Source organism: Hypanus sabinus, chromosome 16, assembly GCF_030144855.1.
Source record: "Hypanus sabinus isolate sHypSab1 chromosome 16, sHypSab1.hap1, whole genome shotgun sequence".
Lineage (NCBI taxonomy): Eukaryota > Metazoa > Chordata > Chondrichthyes > Myliobatiformes > Dasyatidae > Hypanus > Hypanus sabinus.
Window position 1 is genome coordinate 17,945,873 of NC_082721.1, and position 11,181 is coordinate 17,957,053.

The window sequence follows — 11,181 nt, forward strand, 5'->3', positions numbered from 1 at the left end:
ACATGTTTTCTCCTGTGTTTCAAGCGTATACCAAGAATCTTTTACTAAGATCACAAATTTTATTAAATCAAATTTTTTGGGCTATGAAAGATGTAAACTATGAATAGGTGAATATTTTGGTTTGTTCAATGATCCACTGAAAACATAATACAGGTTTGTAAATCTGTTCTCCTGTGGAAAAAAAAATCTATTTACTTAACAATGAAGCTTCAGGAATAATGGTTTAATAATTAAATATTTGCAGTGAAATTTTAACTGATTTCACAATGAATATTTATTGTGAAAAGGAGGAAGTGATTTGCGTCAACAAATACCTCTGCAGATCACATTTAGAAGCTTGACATAAAATGTAACTTAGAACCTAAGAATTCCACTTGTACAGGTTCCTTCATGCTGATAACCTCTGGAGCAAAATAACTGGGTAGGTAACAAGTAATCCTTTTAAAGATGAAAATTGAAACTACCTTAATCTCAGTAGTTATTTTTTCAATTAGTTTTGCCCCTTCTATCTAAAAGAATACATCGTTATACAAAAAGTAAATGGAATATATGTAAGTCATTGGTGTTAAGAACCTTTTCATTGAAACTTGGCTTCACATACAGGGAATATTGATTAAGTTTCATATTTGCCCTTTCAGATATTTATAGGTTGGTGTACTCCAAATGAACAATGTGTTTTCCTTGGATTAATTCTGAAAGCTCTTACATACATCTTGTTGCTTTCTCTTGGTAGTCAAATGACCATGTCAAGAGCCAACTCATAAAATAGAAGTTTTTGTTCTGACATACCATGAGAAGTAAGTGATACCTCTTCATAATTTAGAAACATAGAAACACAGAAAACCTATAGCACAATACCAGCCCTTCGGCCCACGAAGCTGTGCCGAACATATCCTTACCTGAGAAATTACCTAGTGTTACCCATAGCCCTCTATTTTTCTGAGCTCCATGTACCTGTCTAGGAGTCTCTTAAAAGACCCAATTGCATCTGCCTCCACCACAGTCGCCGGCTGCCCATTCCACACACTCACCACTTCCTGCCTAAAAAAAAACAAACAAACTACCCCTGACATCTCCTCTGTACCTACTTCCAAGCACCTTATAACTGTGCCCTCTCATATTAGCCATTTCAGCCCTGGGAAAAAGCCTCCGACTATCCACATGATCAATGCCTTTTATGATCTTATATACTTCTATCAGGTCACCACTCATTCTCCGTCGCTCCAAGGAAAAAAGGCCGAGCTCACTCAAACTATTCTCATAAGAAATGGTCCCCAATCCAGGCAACATCCTTGTAAATCTCCTCTGCACCCTTTCTATGGTTTCCACATCTTTCCTATAGTGAAGTGACCAGAACTGAGCTCAGTACTCTAAGTGGGGTCTGAACGGGGTCCTATATAGCTGCAACATTACCTCTCGGCTCCTAAACTCAATCCTATGATTGATGAAGGCCAACGCACCATATGCTTTCTTAAACACAGAGTCGATGTGCACAGCAGCTTTGAGTATCTTATGGACTTGGACACCAAGATCCTTCTGATCTTCCACACTGCCAAGAGTCTTACCATTAATACTATATTCTGCCATCATATTTGACCTACCAAAATGACCCACCTCACACTTATCTGGGTTGAACTCCATCTGCCACTTCTCAGCCCAGTTTTGCATCCAATCAGTGTCCTGCTGTAACCTCTGACAGCCCTCCACACTATCCACAACCTTTGTGTCATCAGCAAACTTACTAACCCATTCCTCCACTTCTTCAGTCAGGTCATTTATAAAAATCACGAACAGTAGGGGCCCCTGAGGCACACCACTGGTGACCGACCGACCATACATACATACATTAGTAATTTGTATTCATGTATTTCCTTACTACATTCTCAATAGCTAATTAGCCTCTTTCTTTGCTGGTTCTAACAGAAAGCCCAGCAAACCCACTTTGGCCGCCTTGGGAAAGCAGCCAACATAATCAAGAACCCTTCACACCTCAGTCATTCTGTCTTCTCCACACTCCTGCCCGGCAGATGCTGCAAAAGCTGGAGTGAATGTACCACAGGTTCATGGGTACTTTCTTTTCCACTGTTATCAGGCCCTTAAACGGACCTCATTGAGTCTACCGCATGCTGGCCCTTGTGCTTTCTTGGTCTACCTGAACTGCACTGTCTCCGTAACTGTAACACCAGGTTCTACATCTGTATTCCTTTTTATTTCCTCGATGCACTTATGTATGAAATGATCAGAATCTGTATCTTAGTACACTAAATCTTAGTGCATGTGACAATATATTCCAATTCCAGCCAGTCCCTACTTACTTTTCTGTAACCCATTCTCTTTCGAATGCCCATTGAACTCGCTTCGGCATCTTCTGCCACTCACTTACAATGGAGTTAATTTACAATAACCTCTAGCCTTCAGCATGACTTCAGAACGTGGATGAAAATGAGCTGCTTCAGTAAACTCTACCTTAGGGCATAACCTCAGACACAGCTCTGCCTTCAATACTATTACTCCGAGCAAACTCATCACCAAACTCCAGATCCTGGGAGTCAATGCCTCCATCTGCAACTGGATGCTTGACTTTCTGACCAACAGACCACTATCGGTGTGGTGAACTACGTGTGCCTGTCTGGACACGCCCCCTGCTGACTGCTCCTGTGGCTCCTCCCACAGGCCCCTGTATAAAGGCGATCTGAGGCCTGATGCTCGGCCTCAGTCTCCAGGACGTAATATGATGGTCACTCACTTCTGGTTCCTTCTTCCAGTCAATAAAAGCTGATATCTTGCCTTACGTCTCAGAGTGAGTTATTGATGGTGCATCAATTTTATTGACTGGAAGTTTTAAAACATGGAAACCGTTTTACGTCTGGAAAGGTTGGATTTGGACCCTCAAGACCCTGAAGCAGCTCGTGCTTTTGAACGCTGGCTTGCATGCTTCCAATCATACTTGGAGGAGGTTAGTGCAACTGAACCCGCCGTTATGCACAGAATTCTCCTCTCGAGGGTCACCCCAAAAGTTTACTCCATTATCCGGGACCTGCCGACATACGATGGGGCACTGGACGCCCGCAAAAGACAGTACCTGTGGCTGGTGAACACCGTCTACGCAAGACATCGTTTAGCTACCCGGCGACAGTGGCCTGGCGAATCGAGCGCTGAGTTTCTCCGAGCACTACAGACGCTCGTCCGAGCTTGTGACTGCAAGACGCTCACGGCAGAACAGCATGCGGAGCTGCTAGTGCGAGACGCCTTTGTGACGGGACTGAGGTCAGTGTACGTGCGCCAGCGGCTGCTGGAAAAAGTCGATCTGAACTTACGCGCGGCGATCGAGACGGCCAACGCTCTGGAAGCTGCTCTGCACAATGCTGACGCTGTCCAGTCACGCGATTCCCCGCCGGTTCCGTGGACACCTCAGACCCCGCCACCGGCGGCTCCCAGGAGCGAATTCGCTAACGCCACTGCCAGTCGCGATTCCACGAGCTCCCCAAACCTGACCACGGCTGCGGCCCGTCAGAAGCCCGTGCTTTGTTATTTCTGTGGACTCAAAAAGCACTCCCGAAAACTGCCCAGCGCGAGAAGCGACCTGCTCCAGCTGCGGAAAGCGGGGCCATTTCGCCAAGGTCTGTAAGTCTAAACTACGAGCGGAGTGCAGCGCTGTGGGTGAGACGTGGGGGCCGCCATCTTGCACGCCCGGATGTGGGCGGCCATCTTTGTCGGCGTCAGCATGCCCCGCCCTCGACTCTCTGATGCTTACCGTGTACCCCAGATATGGGCGGCCATCTTTGTCGGCGTCAGCATGCCCCGCCCCTGACCCTCCGATGCTTACCGGGTACCCCGACGGCTCAACTCTGGCCACTGTAACCCTCGACCAAAGCGCCCCACACCAGCTTGCAAGGTCCATGATGGACATCCTGGTGGAGGGGCACAGGACTAGATGCCTGTTTGACACGGGCAGCACTGGGAGTTTTATTCACCCGGACACAGTGCAACGCTGCGGACTCGCAACACGGCCGGTAAGTCGGAGGATCAATTTGGCTTCTGGGTCGCATTCCGCAGACATCCAGGCGGGTTGTGTAGCGACGTTGGTGATGCAAGGCACAGAATATCGGAACTTTGAGCTACTGGTCATGTCTAAACTGTGCGCACCTGTGCTATTGGGGCTGGACTTCCAGAGCCATCTCGAAAGTGTGATTATGGTATATGATGGGCCCCTCCCACCACTCATTGTCCGGAATCCTCAGTTTTGTGGGACTTCATCACTACTGACCACACACACACACGGGCCCACACGTCCCATCCAGCACCATGCCGACAGCTGTGCTACCGACACCACTTGCAGTCTCACCACCCTCAAGGTCCCTCCCCCACCGCTGTTCGCCAACCTGACCCCTGACTGTAAGCCTGTGGCAACTAAAAGCAGGAGGTACAGCGCGGGGGATAGGGCCTTCATTCAGTCAGAGGTGCAGTGGCTGCTCAGGGAGGGGATCATTGAGCCAAGCTCAAGTCCTTGGAGGGCCCAGGTGATTGTTGTTCGGACTGGGCAGAAAAATAGGATGGTGGTGGACTATAGTCAAGGTGTACTCGACAATAGATCAGAAATCCGCTTATCACCAGCTCCCCATCCGCCCAGAGGACCGCCCCTACACCGCCTTCGAGGCGGGCGGCAGGCTCTATCACTTCCTGCGCGTCCCTTTTGGTGTCACGAATGGTGTCTCTGTCTTCCAGAGGGAAATGGACCGGATGGTGGACCAGTACCAACTGCAGGCCACATTTCCCTATCTGGATAACATCACCATCTGTGGTCACGACTGGCCAGATCACAACGCCAACCTCCAACGATTTCTCCAAGTGGCCGCAGCTCTGAACCTTACTTATAACAGGGACAAGTGTGTGTTCGGAACCACCCGCCTTGCTATCCTTGGGTATGTCATGGAAAACGGGGTCATTGGCCCTGATCCCACCCGTATACGCCCCCTGTTAGAACTCCCTCTTCCCACCACTCTCAAAGCCCTCAGACGGTGCCTGGGTTTTTTTTTCCTATTACGCCCAATGGGTCCCCCATTACGCTGACAAGGCACGCCTCCTGGTCAAGTCTACCACGTTTCCCCTCTCTGCTGAGGCCTGCGCGGCCTTCAGCTGCATTAAAGGGGACATTGCCAAAGCTACGATGCATGCGGTGGACGAGACCGTTCCCTTCCAAGTAGAGAGTGACGCCTCCGATTTGACTCTGGCTGCTACCCTCAATCAGGAAGGCAGGTCAGTAGCATTCTTTTCTCGCACCCTCCAAGGCTCTGAAATTCGGCACTCCACGGTGGAGAAAGAAGCCCAGGCCATAGTGGAGGCTGTTAGGCACTGGAGACACTATCTCGCCGGCAAAAGGTTCACCTTGCTGACCGACCAGCGCTCGGTTGCGTTCCTGTTCAGCAATCAACAGTGGGGCAAAATCAAAAATGATAAGATTTTGCGGTGGAGAATAGAACTCTCCACCTACAACTACGATATCCTGTACCGGCCTGGAAGGCTCAATGAGCCCCCTGATGCCCTATCCCGGGGAACATGTGCTAGCACACAGCTCGACCAGCTGTATGCCCTTCATGCACAACTTTGCCATCCAGGGGTCACCCGATTTTACCATTTTGTGAAAGCTCGGAACCTGCCTTACTCCCTGGAGGACATCAGGACGATGACCAGGGACTGCCAAATTTGCGCTGAGTGCAAACCGCACTTCTACCGTCCTGACACGGCGCAACTTGTCAAGGCCATCCGCCCTTTTGAGCGACTGAGTGTTGACTTTAAGGGCCCCCTTCTCTCCACTGACCGCAATGTCTATTTTCTCAATGTTATCGACGAGTACTCGTGGTTCCCCTTTGCCATCCCCTGCCCCAACACCACTACCACGTCCGTCATAAAAGCCCTGCACCAGCTCTTCACTCTGTTCAGATATCCCTGCTATATCCACAGTGATAGAGGGTCCTCCTTTATGAGTGACGAGCTGCGCCAGTACCTGCTAGCTAGGGGCATTGCTACTAGTCAGACCAGGAGTTATAATCCCCGGGGTAATGGACAGGTAGAGTGGGAGAATGCCACGGTGTAGAAGGCCACACTTTTAGCCCTTAAGTCAAAAGGGTTGCTGGTCTCTCGATGGCAGGAGGTCCTCCCTGAGGCACTCCACTCTATCCGCTCTCTGTTATGTACGTCCACCAATGCCACCCCTCATGAACGCCTATTCTCTTTTCCCAGGAAGTCTGTCACTGGGACCACCCTACCAGTTTGGCTGACGTCCCCAGGACCAGTGCTGCTCCGGAAACATGTGAGGAGTAATAAATACTCCCCGCTGGTCGAGAGGGTTCACCTTCTACATGCGAACCCCCAGTATGCCTACGTGGTCTTACCGTGGGCGGGAGGACACGGTCTCCATCCGCGACCTGGCACCCGCAGGTGCAGCAGACCACTACCCTGAAGACTCTCCGGTAACTATGAACCCTGCACCAGAGGTGACACCGTGCTCACCAGGCTGTACACAGACTCCTCACGACACTTATAGCTCACCAGGCCCTACACAGACTCCTCACGACACTTGTATACCGGGCGTTTCATACGCATGTATACCAGGCGCCTCGCACATGCGTGAGGGATCACTGGTGCCTAGTGGGCTGGAACAAGCACAGCCTCCGTCCCCTGTGCAATCACCAATGTCACCGGCATCCGTGCAATCACAGCCGGTGCTACGTAGATCGCAGCGACAGATTCGACCACCTGATAGACTTGACTTGTAAGAAACTTCACCACATGGGGACTCTTTTAAACAAAGGGAGGGGGTGAATGTGGTGAACTACGTGTGCCTGTCTGGACATGCCCCCTGCTGACTGCTCCTGTGGCTCCTCCCACAGGCCCCCGTATAAAGGCGATCTGAGGCCTGATGCTCGGCCTCAGTCTCCAGGACGTAGTATGATGGTCACTCACTTCTGGTTCCTTCTTCCAGTCAATAAAAGCCGATATCTCGCCTTATGTCTCAGAGTGAGTTATTGATGGTGCATCAATCGGCAAGGATAGGGACACCCCTGCTACAATTATTCTAAATACTGGGTGCTCCACAAGGTTGCGCCCTCAACCTTCTACTCTACTCCCTGTACTCTCATGACTGTGTGGCCAGATTCTGTTCTAATTCCTTCTATGAACAAATTAGCGGATGAGACCATGATGTGTTTGTGACCTTCTGCTGCTGTAGCCCATCCACTTCGAGGTTTGACATGTCGCTTGTTCACTGATGCGCTTCTGCACACCACTGTTAGAACACAGGGTTATTTGAGTCACTGTCACCTTCCTGTCAGCTTGATCCAGTCTGGCCATTCTCTGATGAACTCTCCTATTAACAAGGCGTTTTCGCCTATAGAACTATTGTTCACTGGATCTTTCTTTGTTTTTTGCACCATTCTCTGTAAACTCTAGAGGCAGTAGTGCATGAACCTCCAGAGATCAGCGGTTTCTGAGACACTCAAACCACCCTGTCTGTATATCACTTGAATGAATTAGTGTCAATAAATCAGAGTATTTCAGCAACCTATACTTACGTAACATTGATTACGGAGAAAAATGCTCTGAAGTTCTTCAGATTACAATGAAAATATGACAGCTATGGTGGATTCTTTTCAATCAGGCGATACTTAACGTCATATTCTGACAAAGAGATGATTGTTACCTGTTCAGCCAAAATGACTTCAGAACGTGTCAATCTCAAAATCACTAATCCCTATTTTTGGATAAATGGTTAGTGTTAAATGAGCTAATACACAGAAACTACTCAGTCAATTTAATCTCTACATGCTATGTTTTTACAGCTCAAGTATTTGAATACATCTATAGGAGATAATAAGACTTGGAGCAACTTCTCCTTCGGAGTGTCAGACACCCTGAGCCAACAGGCTGGTTCTGGGCTTATTTCCACTTGGCATGATTAACATTTTTATTTATTTATGGTTTTATATTGCAATATTTCTTCACTATTCTTGGTTGGTGCGGCTGTAATGAAACCCAGTTTCCCTCGGGATCAATAAAGTATGTCTGTCTGTCTATCTCCTCATGTTCAAATATGGGCCCTTGCCTTAAAGCAACGTAATACAAAACACTAGTTCTTCGATTAGCTTTCTGATATCTGTCATTGCTTTCAGAACATAAATAACAGTTGGAAAGATTCCCGTTGTTGAATCTATAAAGTAGCCAAAAGTTATTAAAGCTTTGACAGTAAAATTTGTTGCAAGATGCCAGTCTGAGCCAAAAGTATGGCAGCAATCATCCAACTCGTCCTCCCTGCTCAGATTGTAAATCCACTTCTATGTTATTTTGACTACAGGTTAGTTGAAGAACACTAACATGTTATCAACATGAGGTGCAAGATTTCACAATCTTATGATCTTACATTATCTTAATTAGAGGTACAGCATTGTATCAGGGCTTTCCAGCCCAAAGAGCCCAGGCTTCCCAATTACACCATGTGACCAATTAACCCATACATCTTTGGACTGTGGGAGGAGACTTCAGTACCTGGAGGAAACCCACACTCTCTTGGGGAGAATGTGCAAACTCCTTACAGACACGGCAGAACTGAACCCGGGCTAACCGATTCAATACACGGCCTTCCTCTTCCTGGTTTGCTTGGCTTGCAATAGAGTCATAGAAAAGTACAGCACAGAAACAGGCCCTTTGGGCCATCTAGAACCACTAAACTGCCTACTCCCGTCGACATGCACTGGCCTCATAGCCCACCATACCCCTACCATCTATGTACTTATCCAACTCTCTCTAAAGTTGAAATCACATGCACCACTTGCGCTGGCAGCTCACTCCACATTCTGATGACCCTCTGAGTGAAGAAGGTTCCCCTCATGTTCCCCTTAAACATGTTACCTTTCACCCTTAACCCATGGCTTCTAGTTGTAGTTCCACTCAACCTCAGTGGAAAAAGCCTGTTTGCATTTACCGCACATAGTCTTGTATAGTTCCATCAAACCACCCCTCAATCCTCTATGTTCCAAGGAATAAAATCCTAATTATTCAATCTTCCTTTATAACTCAAGTCCTTGAGTCCCAGCAGCATCCTTGTAAATTTTCTCTGCACTCTTTCAACCTTATTTACCATCTCAAAATATTTTTCCTCTTCTTTTCAGATGACATTTCTTCACCCAGTGAGTAAGTGGATTTTTGGAATTCTCTATCCAAGGGGATGGTGATGGACTTTAGGAAGACTAAGCCTGCACTGCTCCCTGTTACCATTGATGCTGACGACATGGATGTGGTGCAGATCTACAAGTACCTGGGAGTGCACCTGGATGACAGACGTGAGTGGAGCACCAGCACAGAGGTTGTGTACATGAAGAGCCAGAGTTGCCTCTTGTTCCGGAAAAGACTGAGGTCCTTCAGAATATGTAGGCCTCTCCTTCACATGTTATATCATCCTGTTGTTGCCAGTACAGTCTTCCATGTGGTGGTGTGCTGGGGCAACGGCATCAACATGGGTGATGCCAACAGGCTCAATAAACTGATTAGAAAGGCTGGACGCACTGGGCACACTGGAAACTGTGGTAGAACAAAGGACCCCTGGGGATATTCTGGCAATTCTGGGCAATGTTTCTCACCCTCTGCCTGCCACCTTGGCTGAACAGAGGAGCACTTGTAGTAATAGACTAAGACAACTGCGCTGCTCCAAAGAGCACAATATGAGGTCAAGCTTACCCTCAGCCATTAGGCTCTATAATGAGTCAACCTGTAGCCAGCAAGGTGGTGGGGAGGGGGGGTGGGTGATGACATCCTCCTGTCAGACTGTTTGAAGTAACTCATATTCTATTCTTTCTTACTCCTAATATTTGTATATCTGTACACTTGTAGTGCTACTGTGGCACTGTAATTTCCTTTGGGATCAGTAAAGTATATATCTATTAGTGCCTTACTTAGAGTTCTATTTGGAGGACAGAGAGATTACCAATTAAAGCATGCAAATATAGTTAAAATTATGAATCTTCTGGAGCTACTGTCATTGATACACTCCTCTCTGGTGTGTGCCAAAGAATTTGTTTCCAGTATAAATGGCAATATCAGAGAACTCATGAAACTATTCATGGATATGCTCCTGTTGTAATCACTTAAAGTGTTTCACTTTTTATCAGGCTTGAGTGAATTTTAATGGTGTGTTGTGGCATAATAATTGCTTAGTAATTACTCTCACTGAATGTACAGATTTTCATTCCCTCAAATGCATTTACAGAATTCCGTGCTTTAGCTGACCACCTGGGTACGTGAATCGATGAGACCAGAGATCGAGGCCTAGTGTTGGGTGATAGGCATGCTTGGGATCGATGCTGAAGTGAGAATAGGGTTTGAGGCCTAATGTTCGATGATCAGACCGTGGGGATGAGGGATGTGTATCCGTGCAGGTAGGTGGGTGGGTGTGAGGGAGGAACGGGGTTTGTTTTGCTGTTGTTGTTTTGGTGCTTGTTGAGTTCTGTGTTTTTCTGCTGAACAATATGGGCACACTCCATTGGTAGTGGAATATGTGGCTGCTCCCAGCACAATCCCGGGCTTGTTGATAACACAAGAGGCGTAATTCACTCTATGATATAATGTGCATATGATAAATAAAATTGAATCTTGAATCCTGAGTCTTATTTTACCAAAATTTACTTCTAGAACTTATTTTTGTGTTAATCTCTTGTGTTTATTTTGATCTTTAAAATATGCTTTGTTTAACTATCTAAAATGCAAGTTAAAATGAATATAATTTACTCTGTGCTTTGCTGTCAGTGAAGATTTTTCAGTCTGGATGCTCAGCCTATCTGATGACTTCATTGTTGCCGGATATTAGGGACCGCTTGCCAGGAACGTGGGCCTGAAATCCGAAGCAACTCATACAAAATGCTGGAGCAACTCAACAGGACAGGCAGCAAACACAGAGGGGAATAAACAGCCGATGTTTTGGGCAAGGTCAAAATGTCTGTATTTCTCTCCGGTGATGTTTCCAGACCTGCTGAGTTCCTTCAGCATTTTATGGGTGCTATCAGGTAATCTTAGGAAAGAATGGCAGCGTTACTTCGCAGCTCATAAACTCAAACCCCTAACGAATGAATGCAAGCCAAAACACCATATGCCTATTAATCACCCTATCAACTTGCGTTGCAATTTTGAGGAACC

General features: G+C 47.1%; 1 long non-coding RNA gene across 1 annotated transcript; it reads left to right on the forward strand.

Moving 5' to 3' along the window:
* The first annotated feature begins 354 nt into the window (after positions 1 to 354).
* Positions 355 to 10,645, forward strand: LOC132405787 (uncharacterized). The gene is made up of 3 exons (XR_009515967.1): positions 355 to 421; positions 6,241 to 6,470; positions 9,165 to 10,645. It is a non-coding gene; the product is annotated as an uncharacterized LOC132405787 (long non-coding RNA).
* The last annotated feature ends 536 nt before the right edge of the window (positions 10,646 to 11,181 follow it).